Raw genomic sequence first — 25,666 nt, forward strand, 5'->3', positions numbered from 1 at the left:
TGAAATAGAGGAGGAAGTTTATGTTAAGCAACCTCCCGGCTTTGTCAATCCTAAGAAACCAAATCATGTTTACAAACTTCACAAAGCCCTTTATGGTCTTAAACAAGCTCCTAGAGCGTGGTATAAATGCTTGACCAAGTTCCTTATTGAAAAAGGCTTTGAAATTGGAAAAATAGATTCTACTCTTTTTACTAAAAGGGTCAATGGAGAACTATTTGTGTGCCAAATCTATGTTGATGATATTATATTTGGTTCAACTAACCCTCATTTTAGTGAAAAGTTTGGGAAACTAATGTCGGAGAAGTTTGAGATGTCTATGATTAGTGAACTCAAATTCTTTCTTGGTTTGCAAATCAAGCAAACTAAGGAAGGTACCTTTTGTCTCTCAAACGAAGTACACCAAGGACCTATTCAAGAAGTTCAATATGCAAGAATGCAAAGTTATGAATAAACCCATGCCTACTGGTGGACATCTTGACTTGACCAAAGATGGTGAACCGGTTGATCAAAAGGTTTATGCTCTACGATTGGTTCATTGTTATATCTATGTGCTTCACGTCCCAATAACATGCTAAGTGTGTGCATGTGTGCACGATATCAAGCTGCTCCTAAAGAATGTCATCTTAAGGCCATGAAAAGGATAGTGAGATACTTAATCCATATACCAAATTTTGGCATTTGGTATCCTAAGAGGGCCTCTTTCGATCTTGTTGGCTACTCCGACTCGGACTATGCCGTTGACAAGGTTGATAGAAAGTCCACTTCAGGTACTTGTCAATTTCTTGGTAGATCTCTTGTGTCTTGATCTTCCAGGAAACAAAACTCGGTATCCTTATCTACCGCCGAAGCGGAGTACATTGCCGCTGGTTCATGTTGTGCTCAATTACTTTGGATGACCCAAACTCTTAAAGATTATGGGATATATGTGAAAAATGTTCAATTGCTTTGTGACAATGAAAGTGCTATCAAAATTGGTCATAATCCCGTACAGCATTCTCGAACTAAGCATATTGAAGTTCGTCATCATTTCATTCGAGATCATGTTGCTAAGGGTGACATTAATCTTAAGCATGTTCGCACCGAAAAGAAATTAGCGGATATATTCACTAAACCTCTTGATGAGAAAGTGTTTTGCAGGTTGAGAGGAGAATTGAACATCATAGATGCTTCAAACTTGGAGTAGAAACTCCATTGGACACATGCAAGACATGAGCTTATGACTAATCCTTGATATTTCTCTTATGATGAAGATCTTATGTCTTGGATACATTTGCATCTTGCATGTTATATAACCCATGTAAGTATTTGGTTGAATGAAATTCCATGAGATTGTAATCTACTCACATCTTGAGCAATCTCTACATCACCAAGTTTCCACACTATGGTGGTTGAAGACAAGGAAGCACAGAACCATTCAAACATATCCTTTGACAAATTCTATGTTGAGCTTCATGATTGTCATTTTTGGATACACAAGTGCTCTTCCTTGCAAGAACTAACCCATTTAGGTAGATGGACTCAAATTCCAAGTGGTGCTCCCAACTCTTGATGAGCTACATCAACCTTGAGCAACCCAGACAAGTTCAACTACATGTTCAACACCACCAACCAAGGTATGTTATTCCATCTTAGAGAAGCTTTACTCCAAGTCATGAGCTAAAGCAACTCGACAAGATGTGAATACATCAAGATGCTTAAACGAAAAATGGCAACCCCATTTTGAGCTTAAACAATGAGTATGACCTATGATAAAGTGATCTCACTTGACTCCTAAGTCAATATACTCTAACATAGGTGACTTTGTCGCCGACCATCTCTAGATGAAGTTCTCTTGTGTTCTTTTCTGTGTTTTTGCATTTGTCTCATGCATAAAAAAAACTTCATCTAGATTTCTTTCTGTTTGCTCTGCATTTTCTGCATCCAATTCATTGCATATCATTCAGTAAATTCCTTTCAAATCTTTGTGAGATCTTACTAGTCTAGTGAGCTAAGGTGACAAGTGTTTTCTTTGCGATGAACTCAGTTTCACCGATTTGTTGTTTTCGGTCCAACTGAATCCTTTCGGTAGAACCGAAGCACCACCGATTTCACAACAGGAAAAACAGTTTGCCACTTATTTTGTGTTTCTTCTGATCCAGCTCCACTCAATGAATCTTGTGCTCTACAAGCATCACATTTATATAAATGCTTTGTGCTGTGACTCAAGGATCAAACCCTTCTTGGAAATTGATGTCAAAGGGGGAGAGAGAGATCACATCAAAGCTTATCACTTCCAAAAGGGAGAGAGCATTACTTCCACAGGGGGAGAAAGAGACCTCCAGGGGGAGAGAATACTCAAGTAGAAAGTATTTCTCAAGGATCCCAGATGCTTGGTGTTCAAGAGGAGAGATGCCACATGTCTTCTTGAGGGGAAAGACATGTTCATATGTGCTTATTTGCATTAGCTCTGTTCAATTATATCCTTCAACTCTGATTTTCTGTTCCCTATCTTCTCCCAGTATTCCATGCTAGATTCAGGGGGAGCAAGACATCTAAGGGAAAGAAACCATTTAAATTCATTGCATATCTTTACTCTTGGGGACATGTCTAATCCAATGTGGTACTTAGTACTCACTCTCTACATGTCATCCCAGTCTTGGTATTCTTGTGGTTTCTTCTGTTTGCTCTGGCTAGTAGATGTACCTGTGTTATCTAACCTTGTTTACACAGGTTCATTCCATCCTAAGCCAACTCAAGACTACAAGGTAAGTATATGCATCACAATCATGTGTATGAGGAATTCTTGCTGATGTACATACTGTTTGCAAGAAGGACTCATGGGTATGAAGGTATTTTCTTTAATATTCTTTGCTTTGATGCATATGGCCAAGATACATGTAACACATTGCCTGCTCTATCATGGTTATGCTCTCACATGCTTCTATATTCCATATTCACATGATTGCATACATGTAGGGGGAGCCTATGCTTGTTACATGTCTTTCCAAAGCTTTACTTGCTATTCTTTATATCTTTATCTACAGCTTTGATATATGTTGTCATCAATTACCAAAAAGGGGGAGATTGAAAGCACAAGTGCTCCCTAGGTGGTTTTGGTAATTAATGTCAACATATCTCTTGTTGGACTAACACTTTTATCTAGTATGTTTCAGATAAGTTCAACAATGGAGTGGCATGGACTAGAGGATGTGGGAACTCCTTCAAGATGCTAAGGACAAAGGATTGGCTCAAGCTTCAAGCTCAATACTCTTTGTTTTATATTTTAGTGATCCAAGATCACATTGAGTCTATAGGAAAAGCCAATACTATCAAGAAGGGATGAGGTGTTGCTTAATGAGTTTCTTGCTCCACAGTGCTTAGTGATATGCTCTAAAACCCTCAACTACTTTCCCACTTCCACACATATGACTTAAACCTAAAGTCAAACTCGGCCCCACTGATTCTTTCTATCCGGCGCCACCGAGTTCAAATGTCTTAGCCACTGCCACAAACCCTAGACAAATCGGTCTCACCGATAGGGATCTCGGTCTCACTGAGATGGGATTGCAATCTCTCTGTGTATGTCCATTATCAAAATCGGTCTCACCGAGTTTGAGCAATCGGTACTACCAAGATTACAATGCAAACTCTCTGGTTAACTTATTACCAAAATCGGTCCCACCGAGTTTGAGTAATCGGTCCCACTGAGTTTGCCTGACCAACTCTCTGGTTAGCTAATTACCAAAATCGGTCTCACCGAGTTTGTGTAATCGGTCTCGCCGAGATTACGTTATGACCTAACCCTAACCATATCGGTCCTACCGAGTTGCATGTCGGTCCCACCAAAAACCCTAACGGTCACTAGATTTACTAAATCGGTCCGACCGAGTTTGTTGATTCGGTCCCACCGAGTTTGGTAAATTGTGTGTAACGGTTAGATTTTGTGTGGAGGCTATATATACCCCTCCACCTCCTCTTCATTCGTGGAGAGAGCCATCAGAACAAACCTACACTTCCAACATACCAGTTCTAAGAGAGAACCACCTACTCATGTGTTGAGGCCAAGATATTCCATTCCTACCATATGAATCTTGATCTCTAGCCTTCCCCAAGTTGCTTTCCACTCAAATCTTCTTTCCACCAGATCCAAATCCTATGAGAGAGAGTTGAGTGTTGGGGAGACTATCATATGAAGCACAAGAGCAAGGAGTTCATCACCAACACACCATTTGTTACTTCTTGGAGAGTGGTGTCTCCTAGATTGGCTAGGTGTCACTTGGGAGCCTCCGACAAGATTGTGGAGTTGAACCAAGGAGTTTGTAAGGGCAAGGAGATCGCCTACTTCGTGAAGATCTACCGCTAGTGAGGCAAGTCCTTCATGGGCGACGGCCATGGTGGGATAGACAAGGTTGCTTCTTCATGGACCCTTCGTACGTGGAGCCCTCCATGGACTCGCGCAACCGTTACCCTTCGTGGGTTGAAATCTCCATCAACATGGATGTACGATAGCACCACCTATCGGAACCACGACAAAAACATCCGTGTCTCAAATTGCGTTTGAATCCTCCAAAACCCTTCCCTTAACATTTTTGCAAGTTGCATGCTTTACTTTCCGCTGCTCATATACTCTTTGCATGCATGCTTGTTATGTATTGTGAATGTTAAAGTGCCTAAACTCCACTTAAACTTAAAGAAGTTAAAAACTGCAACTTCGATACTTAGTGTCTAATCACCCCCCCTCTAGACACCTCTTCTCAAGGTCCTACAATCTTGAAATACGGCCCATCGCCCTTTCAAGCCTTCTCAGCACCTGCCGCCTCCCGGCAATCAGCACACATGGCTACCTCCTTGCGGGGGCTTCAGCCTTGGCGGTCTTGACGGTACTAGGTGTGCTCGATCCTTCAACAGTCTTCACTGCCTTATGCTTGTGCCCCTTATTGCGCTTCTTGCTCTTCTTCTGACTAGTAGATGCATCATCATATTCTTAATCAATATTGATGCAATCCTCCTCTCTAGGCAACTTCCTCCCTTCCTCCATTCAAGCACACTTGTCCACTAGGGTGTAGAGCTCCTTCACAGTCTTGGGTAACCGCACATTCATCTTTGGAACGAATTTTATGGTTGCGCACATTGGACTTGAAGGCGGCTATCACAGCTGCTGGATGGATGTTTGGGATGTTCATGTGGACTCTGGTGAACCTCTGTAAATACTTCTAGAGTGTCTCTCCTTCTATCGGATTTTGGGTTCTGCAAACCCTTGAGAGGTTCGAACTCTGGGGTGCATGCGGAGATCTCAACCTGCCCAGCCTGCCTACTCGCTAATCTCACAACCTATCGCATCGAGCTCTAAGGGAAAGGAAGACACGACAGTTTACCCAGGTTCGAGCCACCTTGTGGTGTAAAATCCTACTCCTGCTTTGTGGTGGATTTGCCTGAAGGGGCTGAGGAAGAACTAGTACAGTGGAGAACAGCCTCCGGAGGCGTGTTCTTGAGCTCAAGTGAGATGGTGAGGTGGTGAGGGTGGAATGGACTCCGATCCCCCTCTTATGGTGGTGGCTAGGTCCTATTTATAGTGGCCTTGGTCCACTTCCCAAATGTCACACCACAACGACCAAATTTGAAGGGAGACAACAAGTACATCCTATCCTGACTAAAGTGGTCTTCGCCTGCAAAAGCCTCTGGCCATGACGCTATGGTGGGCTCGGTGGTGACCTCCGTCCTGCCGTTCTGGCAGTCTTGGTCTTGTTGCACCAAAATGGAAACCTTTGGTTGATTCCTCGGGACTCTGTGCCTGCCGCTTGCCTCCTTTGCACCGAAGAGGAAACTGGTACTTTGCGCCTGCTAGCACCCGCCTGGCCTTGGTCATCACGGCTCACGTCAGCCGATCGTCGCGATGTGAGCCTTGCATATAAATCTCCGCTCCTCGGGAGCCAGCCTGGGGAGGCCGATCCCTTGGGAGGTCTTGATGTCGTCTGCCTCGCGAGGCTTGGCCCCTCGCGAGGATCTTGAGTTGTTGATGTTGAAGCTGGGCCGTACCAGGCCGTCGATGGAGCCACGCCGTGGGCCGCAGGCAGGCAAGTCTAGGTACCCCCATATCCAGGACGCCGACAGTAGCCCCTGGGCCCAAGGCGCGCTTGGACTTGGCTTCTGGGCGAAGCCCAAAGGCAAGTGCTGTCGGATTTCAGGTTCCGGCAAAACCCTTGAGGTTTGAACACTGGGGTGCGCATGAAGATTTCCCCCTACCAAATGTCGCTCTCAGCCTCACCGCAATCTCTAACTTAGCTCGATGAACTCACAACACAAGACACACAAGATTTATACATGTTTGGGCCACCGTTATGGTGTAATACCCTACTCCTGTGTGGTGGTGGATCGCCTCTTGGGCTGATGATTAACAGTACAAGGGAAGAACAACCTCCTGAGGAGAGGTGTTCTTGAGCTGGTGTGGTGTTCAGGGAGGAATTGATCTCCCCTCTTCTGTGATGGCTAGTCCTATTTATAGAGGCCCTAGTCCTCTCCCCAAATATTGAGGGGAAGGGATCCAACAACGGCCATTTTCAAAGGGGACAGCTAGTACAAGCTATCCTGACTAAAGGTGGTCTTCGCCTGTAAAAGGCGCTGGTGATGACGCCATCTTGGGCTCCACGATGACCTTCCTCCTGCCGTCCTGCTGGTCTTGGTCTTGTGGCACCGATATGGAAACCTTTGCATGATGCCTTGGTACTCCGTGCCTGCGCTTGCCCCCTTAGCACCAAAGGGGAAACAAGGACACTGTGCATGCTGGCGCCCGCCTGGCGCTTGCCTGGCCTTGGTCGTCATGGCTTGCGTCACGGGAACCTCGCGAGGTACCCCTTGCCTTGATCTCTCCGCCTCCTCGCGAGCCCGCCTGATGAGGCCGCTCCTGAGGAGGCCTTGTGTCATCCGCCCCGCGAGGCTTGGCCCCTCGCTAGGGTCTCGAGTGTTTGGTTGATGAAGACGGGCCCTACTGGGCCACTGGTGGAGCCACGCCGCGGGTCGCAGGCAGGAAAATCTGGGGACCCCATTCCCAGAACACCGACAATAGCCCCCGGGCCCAAGGCGCGCTCGTACTTGGCTTAGCGGCGAAGCCAAAGGGCAAGTGCAGAGTGCTGTGGGCCCCAATAGCCTTTGGGCTTGGTCGACACGTGGCGACTAATTGGACGTGGGCGTCTTCGCTTCCCCACACTGCCCCAATATCCGCCTTGCTAGGCGGCCACGGCACCCTACACAGTTATTTGCTCCTTGCAGGCGGCGTGTTCCCCATCCTTCCTTCTTCCTGGAGCCCCTGCCTCTCCAATCTGACTCGAGCTCTGTCCCCTCCATTGCCATGGCGCCGACTAGCACAGAGAAAGGGAAGAAGCATTTGCTCTTAGCCAATCCACCCCTGGCAATCGAGCCCTCCGTCGACCGATCGCGGGTGCTCAACCAGGAGGCCATGGGCAAGGTCTGCCCTGCGCTCGCTTCCAGCTTCAACGAGTGGGGAAGGACGGTGGCTTAGCCTTGTTCCCGGACCTCCATTGGCAGGACAGTCATTGAGGTTCGGTTCTTCGTTGACGCCTTGTGGGCTGGCCTGGTTCCCCATTTATCCGCCTTCTTCAACGCAGTGCTTTCCCATTACCAGATTCACGTGCTGCATCTTGATCCCATATCCGTTGCCCTTCTCGCTGTCTTCTCCTTTGTTTGCGAGGCCATGGTGGGCATTGATCCTTCCGTTGCCCTCTTGCGCCATTTCTTCTCGCTGCATCTGACCAACCCCTCGCAGTGCTTGGGGTGCCTGAGCTTCCAGGCTATGGCAGAGACGACCACCTTGGGGATTGATTTTGATCTCCCGCCATCCACGAGCGCGTTCCAGACGCGGTGGATGTACGTGGATGTCAGAGTGCTCAGCCCCTTGCTCTCGCCTCCATCGTCGCCCGCCATCCCCAACTCCGGCTGGGGCCACGAGAGGCTCGCGAGCTCTCGCCTTTCCTTCGTTTGGCTATGGTTGAAGAGGTTGAGAGACCTCGACATGACTGGGCCCCGGGTGGTGAAGGAGTTCCTCCTGCATTGCATTGCCCCTCTCCAGTGCTATTCCCGGCCGATGTGGGCCCTGACTGGTGACCAGGATCACATGAGGCTTCAGGAGTCGGGGCTCTCGCCCGAAGCACAGAGGACGGTGCTTGAAGTCTTGACTGGCAACCCCTTGCCAAGCGATATGCCACAAGAGGGCTGTCTCTTGTATCTCTGCTCGAATAGGGTTGAGTTCACAGGACATATGCCTTCCTTCGACGAATGGGGGCTGCGCCCGGTTGGCCTCGTGGGGCCCCACAAGAATCCTGTCGTCGTGTCTCCCCTCCTTACCGCCAGCACCGAGCTCGCCCCAAGAGTGGTTGTAGGGAGGCAAGCATCGCTTGAGGCCGGAGGCGCGGGTGTCGAGGTGCCGACGCCGCTTGAGGTTCCCGAGGCGCCATCCTCTGGAACCTGTGAGGCTCGCCCTGGGGCGGTCGTTGAGGGGGAGATGCAGTCTGCGGCTCCTGAGGCCGGAGCTCCTGAGACCTTGGCAAGATAGCATGAGGCGGAGCCTGATTGCTCTTCTCAGCTTGGCGCTCCTAAGGTTGACCGCATGGGTGCCTCTCTGGCCACGCCCTGCGCTGGACCCCAGGTCCAGCGCCTAGGCCGGTTCCACGTGGACTTCGCCGCGCTCCGCAATAAGAAGGAGTCTTCGAGCTGCAGTGGTGGCACCATCCGGTCGTTGAAACATAGAAAGTACATCGCCAAAGATGAGTAAGTACCTTATCCTTGTAATTCCCTAATCACTGCTTCCCCTCCTGACTGTGGCTCTTCAGGACCCCTCTTGCCAAGCCCGCAGAGTCTCCCGAGAAGCAACCCCCTCTAGCCTTGCCTTCCTCGCTAGCCTTGAGCGTCCCAAGCCTGCACGCCGCCCTAGGCGCGGGGTTAGCTGGAAAAGAAAGTCTGCCTGCAAGGTGCATTGAGCCCGTGCCCTTGCTGCCTTTCCTTTGCAACCTTGCCTGGAGCGCCGCCCCCTACCTAGGGCTCCTCGTCTGGTTGTGGATGACAAATGGTTGGCGTCAATCCTAGGATCCTCTTCAAGTGGCGAGCCTGTGCCGGTCTAGGTCCCATGCGAGGCCTGGCCAGCGATCATGGGGGCGCTAGCCCCCAGCCCCCTGCCGAGAGGGGGCAAACCGCTTCGGACCCCGTCGACGGCGCCAGCGACGGGGGATGACATCATCAGCCTGCTCAAGCTTGCGCACAAACGAAGTGTCATCCGCCACGAGTTCTTCCAAAAGGCGATGGGCGCGATTGGCCAGCTTGGTGGATTGCGTGCGGATGTAGACGCGTGCCTTGAAGTCGAGGGCCTACGGCTGATCGAGGAGCGACATAAACTGAAGGTGGCCATCAACCTCATGCGCCACCAGCGCGATCTTGACAATGCGAAGGCCGAGGCGTCCCTTGCGACCTTGTGAGAGGCCTGCTCCTGAGCTTTGGAGGAGGCCCGGGAAGCAGATCATCGTCGTGAGATTGCAGAGAAGTGCGCGTGGGAGCTCCAAGCCTGGAGCGCTTCTTTAGAGCAGCAGGTGGAGTTGCGCCACGCCGCCCTTGCATCGCTGAGGGAGACTGAGGGAGTCCTGGACTAGGGGGTGTCCGGATAGCCGGACTATCATCATCGTCCGGACTCCAAGACTACGAAGATACAAGATTGAAGACTTCGTCCCGTGTCAGGATGGGACTTTCCTTGGCGTGGAAGGCAAGCTTGGCAATACAGATATTTAGATCTCCTACCATTGTAACCGACTCTGTGTAACCCTAACCCTCTACGGTGTCTATATAAACCGGAGGGTTTTAGTCCGTAGGACACACAACCATTACAACAATCATACCATAGGCTAGCTTCTAGGGTTTAGCCTCCTTGATCTCGTGGTAGATCCACTCTTGTACTACCCATATCATCAATATCAATCAAGCAGGAGTAGGGTTTTACCTCCATCGAGAGGGCCCGAACCTGGGTAAAAACATCGTGTCCCTTGTCTCCTGTTACCATCCACCTAGACGCACAGTTCGGGACCCCCTACCCGAGATCCACCAGTTTTGACACCGACATTGGTGCTTTCATTGAGAGTTCCTCTGTGTCGTCACCGATAGGCTTGATGGCTTCTTCAATCAACAACAACGCCGTCCAGGGTGAGACTTTTCTCCCCGGACGGGTCTTCGTGTTCGGCAGCTTTGCACTGCGGGCCAATTCACTTGGCCATCTGGAGCAGATCGAAAGCTACGCCCCAGGCCATCAGGTCAGATTTGGAAGCCTAAACTTCACGGCTGACATCCGCGGAGACTTGATCTTCGATGGATTCGAGCCACAGCCGAGCGTGCCGCACTCTCGCGATGGGCATGATCTAGCTCTGCCGCCGGACAGTACCTTGGAGGCCGCACACAAATCCGCTCCGACCCATAGTTCGGAGCCGACTGCGCAGATCAAGGACCGGTGGATGGACACCGCCTCGGGAGCTGCAACTGCTACGGCGATGGAGCCGAATACTGACCGTGTACCTTGCGAAGCTCGTGACTCCGAAGCGCCGGACTCCTTGCCGGACTACGACCCTGTGGCGCCCCTGCCAATCGAATCCGATTGGGCGCCGATCATGGAGTTCACCGCTACAGACATCTTTCAGCACTTACCCTTTGGCGACATCCTGAATTCGCTAAAGTATCTCTCATTATCATGAGAGCCCTGGCCGGACAGCGGTCAGGATGGTTATGTGGACGACGAAGAAATTCAAAACCCACCCACCACCCACTTTGTAGCCACTGTCGACGATCTAACCGACATGCTAGACTACAACTCCGAAGACATCGACGGTATGGACGACGATGCCGGAGACGATCAAGAACCAGCGCCTACGGGGCACTGGAAGGCCACCTCAACTCATGATGTATATATGGTGGACACTCCAAAAGGGAGCGATAACGAGGAACAACGGGACATGGCGAAGGATAATTCCCCCAAAAAACAACCAAAACGGCGACGCAAGTGCCACCCCAAGTCCTGCCTCGATAACAACAGCACCCATAATGACCCAGCCATAGAGCAGGGCAAACCAGTGGGCGACGAACATGCAACCAAGCAAACATCCGAGAAGGAGGAATCGAATAACCAATCCATCCCCGGCTAAAACAACAGTCCAGACGATCTTACGCCGGACACACCACCGGAGCACAAGAATCTTCGAAAAAGGCTTGTCGCCACTGCAAGAAGTTTGAAGAAGGAGAAACGGAAGCTCAAAACAGCGGAAGACATACTCAGAATGAGGTGGAGCAAAGTACTCAAGACCGCGGACAAATATGGCAATAGCCACCAAACAAAGAGCTACCCGAAGCGCAAGCTGCTGCCAGAATTCGACGAGGAGGCCGTAGAGCCCCCACGATCAAAAAACAAAGAGGCCGCCTGGCCGGATAGGCGACCAGATGATAGGCCAAGAGCGGCAAGCAGCGCCGCACATAAGCCGGCACATGACACGCATAAAGACCCTCTCAAAATGGATGGCCCGGTCAGGTCCATTTATGGGCCAAAGAAGAGGGCCCCAGGAAGTAACACAACACACCGAGTGTTCAAAGATAGCAGCACACCTAAATACAGGGGCGCCGCACACCCACTATGTTTCACCGATGAGGTGCTGGATCATGAATTCCCATCGGGGTTCAAGCCCGTAAACATAGAGGCATACGACGGAACAACAGACCCCGGAGTCTGGATTGAGGATTACATCCTGCACATACACATGGCTAAAGGAGATGATCTCCACGCCATAAAATATCTACCACTCAAGCTCAAAGGGCCAGCTCGGCATTGGCTCAAAAGCCTCCCAGAAAATACCATTGGAAGTTGGGAAGAGCTCGAGGACGCGTTTAGAGCAAATTTTCAGGGGACTTATGTCTGCCCTCCGGACACAGACGATTTAAGTCACATAACTCAACAGCCCGGAGAGTCAGCGCGCAAATTCTGGAACAGGTTCCTTACAAAAAAGAACCAAATAGTCGATTGTCCGGACGCCGAAGCCTTAGCAGCTTTTAAACATAACGTCCGAGATGAATGGCTCGCCAGACACCTCGGCCAAGAGAAGCCGAGAACAATGGCCGCGCTAACAAGCCTCATGACCCGCTTTTGCGCGGGGGAGTACAGCTGGCTAGCAAGATGCGGCACCAGCGACCCGAGTACATCCGAGATAAGAGATGGAAACGGAAAATCACGGCGCAGAAAGGACCAGCGCCGAAATAAAGAAAAAAGCCCAAAGAACACGGCGGTCAACGCCGGATTCAAAAGCTCGCGGTCGAACAATAAAACACTGCCTCTTAAGGATAACAGTGGCGAGCTATCCAACCTGAACAAAATTTTGGATTGGATATGTCAAATCCACAGTACTTCCGGGAAGCCTGCAAACCACACCCACCGGGATTGTTGGGTTTTCAAACAGTCCGGCTGACTCAATGCCGAACACAAGGGGCTCGACGCGCCAAGCGAGGATGATGACGAACCCCACCAGCAGAGCGCCGGAAAACAAAAGACTTTCCCACAAGAAGTCAAAACAGTAAATTCACTTCATGTGATAATACGGAACAACAGTGCGGCACCCGCCAAAGTAGGTGTCGCACGGTCCACCCCGGCGGAACCTCGAGATTGGATGTCAAAACCAATTACTTTCGACCACCTGGACTATTCCAGAATTATTCGAGATTGGAACCTCAAGATTATATTACCCCTTTTGGATGCTTATGGGCTTTAGTTTACACATTTTTATCATTTTTGGGACTAACCTACTAACCGGAGGCCCAACCTGTATTGCTGTTTTTTTGCCTATTTCAGTATTTCGAAGAAAAGGAATATCAAACGGAGTCCAAACGGAATGAAACCTTCAGGAGCGTGATTTTTGGAATGAACGTGATCCAGAGGACTTGGAGTGCAAGCCAAGAAGCAGGCGAGGCGGCCACGAGGGTGGAGGGCGCGCCCACCCCTACCGGGCGCACCCCCTATCTCGTGGGCCCCTCGAGCGGCCACCTCCTATATATACCCACGTACCCTGGAAACATCCAGGGAGCCAATAAAAAACAATTTCCCCCGTTGTAACCTTCTGTATCCGCGAGATCCCATCTTGGAGCCTTCGTCGGCGCTCCGCCGGAGGGGGAATCGAACATGGAGGGCTTCTACATCAACACCATAGCCCCTCCGATGAGTTGTGAGTAGTTTACCACAGACCTTCGGGTCCATAGTTATTATATAGATGGCTTCTTCTCTCTTTTTGGATCTCAATACGATGTTCTCCCCCTTTCTTGTGGAGATCTATTCGATGTAACTCTTTTTGCGGTGTGTTTGTCGAGATCCGATGAATTGTGGGTTTATGATCAAGTTTATCTATGAGAAATATTTGAATGTCCTCTGAATTCTTTTATGTATGATTGAGTTATCTTGGCAAGTCTCTTCAAATTATCAGTTCGGTTTGGCTTACTAGATTGATCTTTCTTGCAATGGGAGAAGTGCTTAGCTTTCGGTTCAATCTTATGGGGTCCTTACCCAGTGACAATAAGGGTTGCAAGGCACGTATTGTATTGTTGCCATCGAGGATAAAAAGATGGGGTTCATATCATATTGCATGAGTTTATCCCTCTACATCATGTCATCTTTCTTAATGCGTTACTCTGTTCTTATGAACTTAATACTCTAGATGCATGCTGGATAGCATTCGATGTGTGGAGTAATAGTAGTAGATGCAGGCAGGAGTCGGTCTACTTGTCACGGACGTGATGCCTATATACATGATCATTCCTAGATAATCTCATAATTATTCGCTTTTCTATCAATTGCTCAACAGTAATTTGTTCATCCACCGTAATACTTATGCTATCTTGAGAGAAGCCACTAGTGAAACCTATGGCCCTCGGGTCTATCTTTTATTATATAAGCTTTCATTCTAATTTTATTTGCATCTTTACTTTTCCAATCTATATTATAAAATACCGAAAATATATTTATCTTATCATACTATCTCTATCAGATCTCACTTTCGCAAGTGGTCGTGAAGGGATTGAAAACCCCTTTATTGCGATGGTTGCGAGTTCTTTGTTTGTTTGTGTAGGTGCGTGGGACTTCTGAGGAGCCTCCTACTGGATTGATACCTTGGTTCTCAAAAACCAAGGGAAATACTTACGCTACTATTGCTGCATCACCCTTTCCTCTTCAAGGAAAACCAACGCAAGCTCAAGACGTAGCAAGAAGGATTTCTGGCGCCGTTGCCGGGGAGGTCTTCGCTCAAGTCAAGACATACCAAGTACCCATCACAAACTCATCTCCCTCGCATTTACATTATTTTCCATTTGCCTCTCGTTTTCCTCTCCCCCACTTCACCCTTGCCGTTTTATTTGCCCTCTCTTTCCCAATCTCCTCTCTCTTTTTCGCTTGCCTTTTTCTGTTTGCTTGTGTGTTGGATTACTTGTTGCATTGGTGCAAGATAATACCAAATGGTGTGATTTGTCCAATACCAATAATAATGATTTCTTTAGTACTCCGATTGCTCCTCTTAATGATGTTGAGTCTTGTGAAATCAATACTGCTTTGCTGAATCTTGTTATGAAAGATCAATTCGTCGGCTTTCCTAGTGAAGATGCTGCTACCCATCTAAACAACTTTGTTGATTTGTGTGAGATGCAAAAGAAGAAAGATATGGATAATGGTATTGTTAAATTGAAGTTATTTCCGTTTTCACTTAGAGATCGTGCTAAAGTTTGGTTTTCCTCTTTGCCTCAAAATAGTATTGATTCATGGAATAAGTGCAAAGGTGATTTTATCTCTAAGTATTTTCCTCCCGCTAAGATTATCACACTTAGGAACGATATTATGAATTCTAAACAACTTGATCATGAGCATGTTGCCCAATCTTGGGAAAGAATGAAATTGATGATTCACAATTGCCCTACTCATGGTTTGAATTTATGGATGATCATACAAAATTTTTATGCCGGTTTGAACTTTGCTTCTAGAAATCTTTTAGATTCGGCCCCGGGAGGCACGTTTATGGAAATCACGTTAGGAGATGCTGCAAAACTTCTTGATAATATTATGGCTAATTATTCTCAATGGCACACCGAAATATCTACTAGTAAAAAAGTGCATGCTATAGAAGAAATTAATGTTTTGAGTGGAATGATGGATGAACTTATGAAATTGTTTGCTACTAAGAGTGCTCCTCTTGAGCCCAATGATATGCCTTTGTCTACTTTGATTGACAATAATAGTGAATCTATGGATGTGAATTTTGTTGGTAGGAATAGTTTCGGAAACAATGCTTATAGAGGAAACTTTAATCCTAGACCGTTCCCTAGTAATTTATCTAATAATTATGGAAATTCCTACAATAATTCTTATGGTAATTTTAATAAGATGCCCTCTGATTTTGTGAATAGTGTGAAAGAATTTATGATTTCTCAAAAAAATTAATGCCTTGCTTGAAGAAAAATTGCTCAAAGTTGATGATTTGGCTAGGTACGTTGATAGACTTTTGCTTGATGTTAATTCTCTTAAACTTAGATCTACTCCTCCTAAAAATGATATCAATGAGTCTCTCAAAGCAATGAGCATTTCCATTGATGAGTGCAAGGAATGAACCGCTAGATTGCGTGCTAAGAAAGATTGCTTTGTAAAGGCATGTTCTTCTAGTTTCAATGAAAATAATGATGAAGATCTTAAAGTTATTGATGTGTTCCCTATTAGATCTTTGTTTTTCAATATGAATCTTAATAATAATGGGACTGGAGATGAGTCAACTTTAGTTAGAAGGCGTCCCAATAATTCAGAGTTTTTAGATCTTGATGCTAAATTTGGTAAAAGTGGGATTGGAGAGGACATGACTTTAAATATCATTGAACCCACTATCTCGGATTGCAAGGAATTTGATTATGATAATTGTTCTTTAGAAGGTTGTATTTCCTTGTTGTAATCTGTTGTTAACTCTCTTCATGCCTATAGTCAAAATAAAGCTTTTACCAAACATATCGTTGATGCCTTGATGCAATATTATGATGAAAAACTTAATTTGGAAATTTCTATACCTAGAAAACTTAATGATGAGTGGGAACCTACTATAAAGATTAATATTATAGATCAGGAGTGTTTTGCTTTGTGTGATTTGGGTACTAGTGTTTCCACGATTCCGAAAAGTTTATGTGATATTCTAGGTTTCCATGATCTTGATGATTGCTCTTTAAATTTGCACCTTGCGGATTGCACCATTAAAAAGCCAATGGGGAGGATCAATGATGTTCTCATTGTTGCAAATAGAAATTTGGTGCCCGTAGATTTTATCGTTCTTGATATAGATTGCAATCTTTCTTGCCCTATTATTCTTGGTAGACCTTTCATTAGAACGATTGGCGCGATTATTGATATGAAGGAAGGGAATATTAGATTCCAATTTCCATTAAGGAAGGGCATGGAGCACTTTCCAAGAAAGAAAATTAAATTACCTTATGAATCTATCATGCGAGCTACTTATGAATTAAGTGCCAAAGATGGCACTACTTAGATCTATCTTCGCTTTTATGCCTAGGCGTTAAACGATAGCGCTAGTTGGGAGGCAACCCAATTTTCTTTGTGTTTTTTGTTTTTTTCTGTTTAGTAATAATTTTGCATCTACCTTCTATTTAGATGTGTTTTTATGTTTTAATTAGTGTTTGTGCCAAGTAGAACCTATAGGATAACCTGCGGTGATAGCTTTTGGCGCACAAAATTAGTTTTGTTAAATCACAGAAACGTGCTTTTGCGTTGATTCTTTTTGCTACAGATCAATAGATAAATTTTCAAGGACTTCCTATTTTGGTAGGATTTTTAGAGTTCCAGAAGTTTGCGTTAGTTATAGATTGCTACAGACTGTTCTGTTTTTGACAGATTCTGTTTTTCTTGTGTTGTTTGCTTATTTTGATGCATCTATGGCTAGTATGAAGTGGTATGAACCATAGAGAACTTGAAATACAGTAGGTTTAACACCAATATAAATGGAAAAAGTCCATTTTAAACCCTAAACTCGTAGAGGTTTGGCGAAATGAACCCTCAAGTTGAAATCCCGGTCGATTACACCCTGAACTATGCAATCCCGGTCTAAATCGAACCTTGACATCATTTGAGACATAAAACCGCTGACGTGGCAGGGATTTTTCTGGCTCGCAGGCCAAGCAGCAGCGATGTTGGCCACAGCGCCCACTGGGCCGGCCCATCATACTCTTTTTTCTTTACGTTTGTCTGCAAAACGTTTCAAAAAACGTGCGCCGTGACGTTTCGAACTCAGCACCTCACAGGCAATGTATGAGCGCGCTAACCATCCGGGACAACATCCGCTTCGTGATAGTTTATTCTTTTATTGTCTTTTTAATAACGATCATTTTTTGTGCTAGATTACAACTTGTTTGCTTTTTTTGGCCATTTTTCTTCTTTTTTCAATTTCGTGAACTTTTCTTGAGTTTATGAAATTTTTTCGTTTCTGTGAACTTTTTTTGAATCTTTTGAATTCATGAACTTTTTCAAAATAATGAAATTTTTCTAAATTTGATGAACTTTTCAAGTCGACTAACATTTTTTCAAATTTGATGAACTTTTTCTTACTTTGATGAAAATTTATCCAAATTTGTGAACTTTCCTACAAAACGTAGGGTGCAAGAACTATCCTTACCAACCACGCCACCTCTCCTCTTCTGAATAATTTATTCCAATTTCTTAGTTTTTTTCGTTTTTATCTAATGCGTGAATTTTTTTACAGAACTCGTGGACTTTTTTTTCAATCCGTGGACTTTTTTCAAATCCGCGAACTCTTTTCATTTTTACAACTTCTTTAAAATTCTGAGAACTTTTCTTTTGAAAATTTGTGAACTTCTTTTGAAAACATTTGAATTTTTTTCTAAATTCATGAATTTTTTATAAAAAAAACCACGGCCTTTTTCCTTTTGAAAAATTGGTTCACGAGTTTTTTTTCGTTTGGTATTCCCTACTAAGATGTCCACGAATTTAACAAAAAAACAAAAACGAAAAATATAAATAAAAAGAACAGAAAAAGTAATAAAAAAGAAAGAAGAAAAAGAGGGAACAGGCAGAAATTGAACAATGATGTGCTGTCCTGGTGGTTACTGCCATTTACTAACAGCAGCAGGTCACGGGTTCCAGTCACTGTACGTTCTTCTTTTTGCAGTTTTAAAGAATAAAAAAACTGCGTGTTTTAAAAGAAGGAAAAAGAAAACTAAAGCAGGCCGGCCCAAGGGGGAACAGTGCGGTGAAATAATACCAATCCCGGCCATCCTGTGACACGTCGTTGATCCTGGTTTGCCAAACGACTCCAGGGTTCAGTTTAGACCGGGATTGCATAGTTCAGGGTGCAATCGACTGGGATTTTGACTTGAGGGTTTGTTTCGCTGAACCTTTACGAGTTCAAGGTTTAAAATGGACTTTTTCCAATATAAATAAAGAATGAGTTCATTACAGTACCTTATGTGGTAGTTTTGCTTTCTTTCACTAACAGAGCTTATGAGATTTCCTGTTGAGTTTTGTGTTGTGAAGTTTTCAAGTTTTGGGTAAAGATTTGATGGACTATGGAATAAGTAGTGGCAAAAGCCTAAGCTTGGGGATGCACATGGCACCCCAAGATATTCAAGAATAGCCAAAAGCCTAAGCTTGGGGATGCCCCCGGAAGGCATCCCCTCTTTCGTCTTCGTTCATTGGTAACTTTACTTGGAGCTATATTTTTATTCACCACATGATATGTGTTTTTCTTGGAGCGTTGTGTATGATAGTATTCTTTTCTTTTTAGTTTACCCCAATCATCCTTGATGTACACACCTTTTGGGAGAAGCCCACTTGATTTAAATTTATTAGAATACTCTATGTGCTTCACTTATATCTTTTGAGCTAGATAGTTTTTGCTCTAGTGCTTCACTTATATCTTTTAGAGCACGGCGGTGGCTTAATTTTCTAGAAATTGCTAGTCTCTCATGCTTCACTTATATTATTTTGAGAGTCTCTTAGAACAGCATGGTATTTGCTATGGTTATAAAATTGGTCCTAGAATGGTAGGCATCCAAGTTGGGTATAATAAAAACTATCATAGGAAGTGAATTGGATGCTATGATCAATTTGATACTTGATAATTGTTTTGAGATATGAAGGTATTAATATTAGAGTCATACTAGTTGGGCGATTATGAATTTAAAGAATACTTGTGTTGAAGTTTGTGATTCTTGTAGCATGCACGTATGGTGAACCGCTTTGTGATGAAGTTGGAGCACAATTTTATTTATTGATTGTCTTCCTTATGAGTGGCGGTCGGGGATGAGCGATGGTCCTTTCCTACCAATCTATCCCCCTAGGAGCATGCGCGTAATACTTTGTTTTTGATGACTTCTAAATTTTTGCAACAAGTTTCTTTTGACTAATGATGAGTCCATGGATTATACGCACTCTCACCCTTCCACCATTGCTAGCCTCTCTTGTGCCGCACAACTTTCGCCGGTACCATACACCCACCATATACGTTCCACAAAACAGCCACCATACCTACCTATTATGGCATTTCCATAGCCATTCCGAGATATATTGCCATGAAACTTTCCACCATTCTGTTTATATGACACGCATCATCAGTGTCATATTGCTCTTTGCATGATCATGTAGTTGACATCGTATTTGTGGCAAGGCCACCTTCATAATTTTCATACATGTCACTCTTGATTCACTGCATATCCCGGTACACCGCCGGAGGCATTCATATAGAGTCATATCTTTTTCTAAGTTTTGAGTTGTAATACTTGAGTTGTAAGTAAATAAAAGTGTGATGATCTTCATTATTAGAGCATTGTCCCAGTGAGGAAAGGATGATGGAGACTATGATTCCCCCCCAAGTCGGGATGAGACTTCAGACTAAAGAAAAAAATAGAAAAAAAAGAGAAATGCCAAAAAGAAAAAAAAGGAAGAAATGCCAAAAGAAAAAAAAGAAAGAAAAAAAAGAGAAAAAGAAAAAAGAAAAAAAAGAAATGAGAGAAAAAGAGAGAAGGGACAATGCTACTATCCTTTTACCACACCTGTGCTTCAAAGTAGCACCATGATCTTCATGATAGAGAGTCTCCTATGTTGTCACTTTCATATACTAGTGGTAATTTTTCATTATAGAACTTGTCTTGTATATTCCAATGATGGGCTTCCTCAAAATGCCCTAGGTCTTCGTGATCAAGCGAGTTGGATGCACACCCACTTAGTTTCTTTTGTTGAGATTTCATACATTTATAGCTCTAGTGCATCCGTTGCATGGCAATCCCTACTCACTCACATTGATTTCTATTAATGGGCATCTCCATAGCCCGTTGATACGCCTAGTTGATGTGAGACTATATTCTCCTTTTTTTGTCTTCTCTACAACCACCATTCTATTCCACATATAGTGCTATGTCCATGGCTCACGCTCATGTATTGCGTGAAAGTTGAAAAAGTTTGAGATTACTAAAGTATGAAACAATTGCTTGGCTTGTCATCGGGGTTGTGCATGATTAAATACTTTGTGTGATGAAGATAGAGCAACAGCCAGACTATATGATTTTGTAGGGATAACTTTCTTTAGCCATGTTATTTTGAGAAGGCATGATTACTTTGATTAGTATGCTTGAAGTATTACTATTTCTTATGTCAATATGAACTTTTATTTTGAATCATTTGGATCTGCACATTCATGCCACAATAAAGAAAATTACATTGAGAATTATGCTAGGTAGCATTCCACATCAAAAATTCTTTTTTATCATTTTCCTACTCGAGGACGAGCAGGAATTAAGCTTGGGGATGCTTGATACGTCTCCAAAGTATCTATAATTTTTGATGGTTCCATGCTATTATATTACCCCTTTTGGATGCTTATGGGCTTTATTTTACAAATTTATATCATTTTTGAGACTAACCTACTAACCGGAGGCCCAGCCTGTATTGTTGTTTTTTGCCTATTTCCGTATTTCGAAGAAAAGGGATATCAAAGGGAGTCCAAATGGAATGAAACCTTCGGGAGCATGATTTTTGGAACGAACGTGATCCAGAGGACTTGGAGTGCAAGCCAAGAAGCAACCGAGGCGGTCACGAGGGTGGAGGGCACGCCCCCTCTCTCGTGGACCCTTGAGCGGCCACCGACCTACTTCTTCCGCCTATATATACCCACGTACCCCGAAAACATCCAGGGAGCCAACGAAAAACAATTTCCACTGCCATAACCTTCTGTATCTGTGAGATCCCATCTTGGGGCCTTCGTCGGCGCTCTGCCGGAGGGGGAATCGACCATGGAGGGCTTCTACATCAACACCATAGCCCCTCCGATGAGTTGTGAGTAGTTTACCACAGACCTTTGGGTCCATAGTTATTAGCTAGATGGCTTCTTCTCTCTTTTTGGATCTCAATACCATGTTCTCCCATTCTCTTTTGGATATCTATTCGATGTAACTCTTTTCACGGTTTGTTTGTCGAGATCCGATTAATTGTGGGTTAATGATCAAGTTTATCTATGAGAAATATTTGAATCTCCTCTGAATTCTTTTATGTATGATTGAGTTATCTTGGCAAGTCTCTTCGAATTATCAGTTTGGTTTGGCCTATTAGATTGATCTTTCTTGCAATGGGAGAAGTGCTTAGCTTTGGGTTCAATCTTACGGGGTCCTTACCCAGTGACAATAAGGGTTGCAAGGCACGTATTGTATTGTTGCCATCGAGGATAAAAAGATGGGGTTCATATCATATTGCATGAGTTTATCCCTCTACATCATGTCATCTTTCTTAATGTGTTACTCTGTTCTTATGAACTTAATACTCTAGATGCATGCTGGATAGCGTTCGATGTGTGGAGTAATAGTAGTAGATGCAGGCAGGAGTCGGTCTACTTGTCACAGACGTGATGCCTATATACATGATCATTCCTAGATAATCTCATAATTATTCGCTTTTCTATCAATTGCTCAACAGTAATTTGTTCACCCAGCGTAATACTTATGCTATCTTGAGAGAAGCCACTAGTGAAACCTATGGCCCTCGGGTCTATCTTTTATTATATAAGCTTTCATTCTAATTTTATTTGCATCTTTACTTTTCCAATCTATATTATAAAATACCGAAAATATATTTATCTTATCATACTATCTCTATCAAATCTCCCTTTCGCAAGTGGCCGTGAAGGGATTGAAAACCCCTTTATTGCGTTGGTTGCGAGTTCTTAGTTTGTTTGTGTAGGTGTGTGGGACTTTTGAGTAGCCTCCTACTGGATTGATACCTTGGTTCTCAAAAACTGAGGGAAATACTTATGCTACTATTGCTGCATCACCCTTTCCTTCAAGGAAAACCAACGCAAGCTCAAGATGTAGTAGCGGGCAGGACTGCCGCCCTCAGGTCCAGGCTAACCGAAGCGGAACGACGCGCAGAGGCCGCCGCAGCTGCCCTGGTCTCAGCGCAGGCTGAGCTGGCCTCTACCCGCACCGAGTTGCTTCCTCTTCAGCAGCGGGTTCCTGATGTTGAGTCCATCACGCAACAAAATCGGGAGGAAGTGCTTTAACGGCGGACGTTGGAGCACGTGCACGGCCCCATGCTCCAGGACTTCAGGAACAGGGCCAACATGGCCCTGGGCAACATCTGTAATGAGAACGCCCCGCATCCCCACACGACCAATTATGCCAGTCATCTCCGCTTCTTTACTGACGTGGTGACGCGCCTGGAGAACTGCTCCGAGAGAGCTCACCCTCTTGTTGAGGAGAGGAGTCGCAGCCTGCTTGGGCGTGCGTTTTCTCGCGTCTTCAGCCACCTTCAAAACACCAATCCCGACTTTGACTTTGACGCTGCCATCGCCCCGGTGCCCGAGGCCATCCGGGGCAACCTGGCGCGGTGGGTGGAGGACAACATGGATGCACTTGTTTGGGAATTTGCGTCCAACGATGACGGGGTGGTAGTCGCGGCGGACGAAAGCGACATGGTCGACGATGGTGACGGTGGCGTCGGTGATGGTGATGGCGATGCCAGCGACAGCGACAATGGCGTCAGCGATGCATCTGGAGGCGACCCGGGGGACGCGGTGAGCGATATGTCCGACTGATCCCGTGTTTCTCCGCTGTTTATCCTGCATACAGAAGCTCGGGCGCGGCCCCAAACATTGTAGGAGCATTTTGGGAGGGGATGCCCCTCATGTAAAATGATTGCCGTTTTTATGCTTTCAAGGCCAAACTGAATATATGCTTCTATGAGCCTACGGGCTCTGCGGCGAGCTTGCCATTGTAGTTTACCTTTAGCCAGGACAAGTCCTGAACCAGCTCGTGAGGTCATGAGCTTCCGAGGATCCCCAGAGGGGCCTGCCGACCCGGTCGAGGGGGCCTCGCGAGAGCAAGTGCCGGCTGTAGCACAGCATGCGTGCAGCATACGTGCGCTTTGCCCAGCCCCACCCACGAGGGGCTCATGAGGGGGAGGCAGCCGGTGCGAAATCCAAATTAAGGTGGGAACCAGAATGCAAGAAACCACACGAACAAGAAAAGTTACGCTCCCCGCACACACACAAACGAAAATTCAACTCCAACTTAAATCCGAAGCAGGGAAGCACGACTACGAAAAGGGAGTCAAAAAGCAAATGGTTGCATCCGGCGCCTAGTCTAGTCTTCGACGTCTTCTCACCAACGCAGAGCTAAGTGCTGCCACTCGGCGTGGGAGGGAGCCCCCGAGGCCCGAGGGCGGCGCTCCTGAGGCTCCGGGGCGTGTACAGCCCCATTCATTATTATGTGAGAGTGTCACGGGCGGCGAGCTTCATAGGCACTGGGCCTTCTTGACAGGTAACGTTCCTTGCTTCATATCACCAGACGAGGGCCCCGCCTTGCGCCACCCTCGACCACCATTGGCGGCGACCGGAAACCAAGACGACACCAAAGGGGCAAAGGGGACATCAACTGCGCCCTCGGTGACCACGGGTCCTCTGCCGGGGGTAGGCTTTGCAGCACCTTCCCAGTAGAGGGCCCACCTCTGGGGGACGCCTTGCTCCGTGCACTATGGGGAGGGGCCTATCTCCCGGCCCCTCTCTTGCAGCCCCCAGTGTGCTCCTCCTGGTGGAAGTGAGGCTACCGAGCTGGGGCAGCTGTCCGCTGCTGTGACCTGAACCTCCTGCGACCAATGGTTAGCATAAGATTGCTCCTGAGGAATTAGTGGTACCCGGTAGCCGCTGCTGCCGGCGTGGTTGGTGAGGCTCCCTTGAGGCTCCTGGAAGGGCTCGGCTTCTGGCGTCTCTTCCTCCCAGCCTGGCCTGAGGAACGAGCCAGGGTCGTCTTCCAGCGAGTACTCCCAATCCACCATGCGGGGCACGTAAGCCTCCGAAGCCGCCGCCTTGAAGACTTAACTGTAGTGCCCCACGCTCCATGTTGCCCGGCCTAGAGTGCCTTCTTGAAGATGGTAGGGAAGTGGCTTGCCCGAGCCGTAGGCGGCAGCGTGCATGCCCTCATTCACCGGAGGTGGTGCGGGTGCGACCCAGCGTCCGGCACTGACGGTTGAGCTGGTGTCGATGAAGCCTTGGGGCGTGCTTGGGGGCACGCGGGCGCGGAGAAGTCCACCGTGTGGTCCGGCCGAGGCCCAAGGTGCAAGCTGGAAGCAGAAAGACGGTGCCCCCAAGGCCGCGGCATCCAGGAGCTCGGCAATGCGCTCCAGCAATGCATCCCGACCGCTCTCCATCAACTTGCATCATTGTAGCTCTCGAGCCACGGTGAGTGCGGCTCTCATGCTTGCTTGCTACCATCGGGTGTGCGGCGCCGTGGCCGCAGCATGGCTTGAGGCCCTTGCGGCTGTCCACACCTGCCGCGAAGTAAGGGCAGGCGGTGTGTGACCGCGCTGCCCGCGCCCCGCAGCGTTCTGCAGCGCGAGAGCTGCCTGGGGCGTGGGGTTGAGGTCTTCTTGGGCAGGCAGCGTGGATCGGGCTGACCAGGCCGCCCAGCGGTCGGTGCTGGTCATTGGGTCGCCAGACATGGATGCGACGGAGCGATGGGACGCGGATCAGCGGAAGGAAGACTTCGGCGCACCCCTACCTGCCGCGCCAAATGTCAGATTTCGGGTTCTGGGAAAACCCTTGAGGTTCGAACACTGGGGTGCGCACGAAGATTTCCCCCTACCGAATCTCACTCTCAGCCTCGCAACAATCTCTAACTTAGCTCGATGAACTCACAACACAAGAGACACAAGATTTATACAGGTTCGGCCCACCGTTGTGGTGTAATACCCTACTCCTGTGTGGTGGTGGATCGCCTCTTGGGCTGATGATTAACAGTACAAGGGAAGAACAACCTCCTCGGGAGAGGTGTTCTTGAGCTGGTGTGGTGTTCGGGGAGGAATTGATCTCCCCTCTTCTGTGGTGGCTAGTCCTATTTATGGAGGCCCTGCTCCTCTCCCCAAATATTGAGCGGGAAGGGATCCAACAACGACCATGTTGAAAGGGGAAAGCTAGTACAAGCTATCCTGACTAAAGGTGGTCTTCGCGTGCCAAAGGTGCTGGTGATGACGCCGTCTTGGGCTCGATGATGACCTCCGTCCGGCCGACCTGCTAGTCTTGGTCTTGTTGCACCAATATGGAAACCTTTGCCTGATGCGTCGGTACTCCGTGCCTGCGCT

The sequence above is a fragment of the Triticum dicoccoides genome, chromosome 5B (assembly GCF_002162155.2).
Source record: "Triticum dicoccoides isolate Atlit2015 ecotype Zavitan chromosome 5B, WEW_v2.0, whole genome shotgun sequence".
NCBI lineage: Eukaryota > Viridiplantae > Streptophyta > Magnoliopsida > Poales > Poaceae > Triticum > Triticum dicoccoides.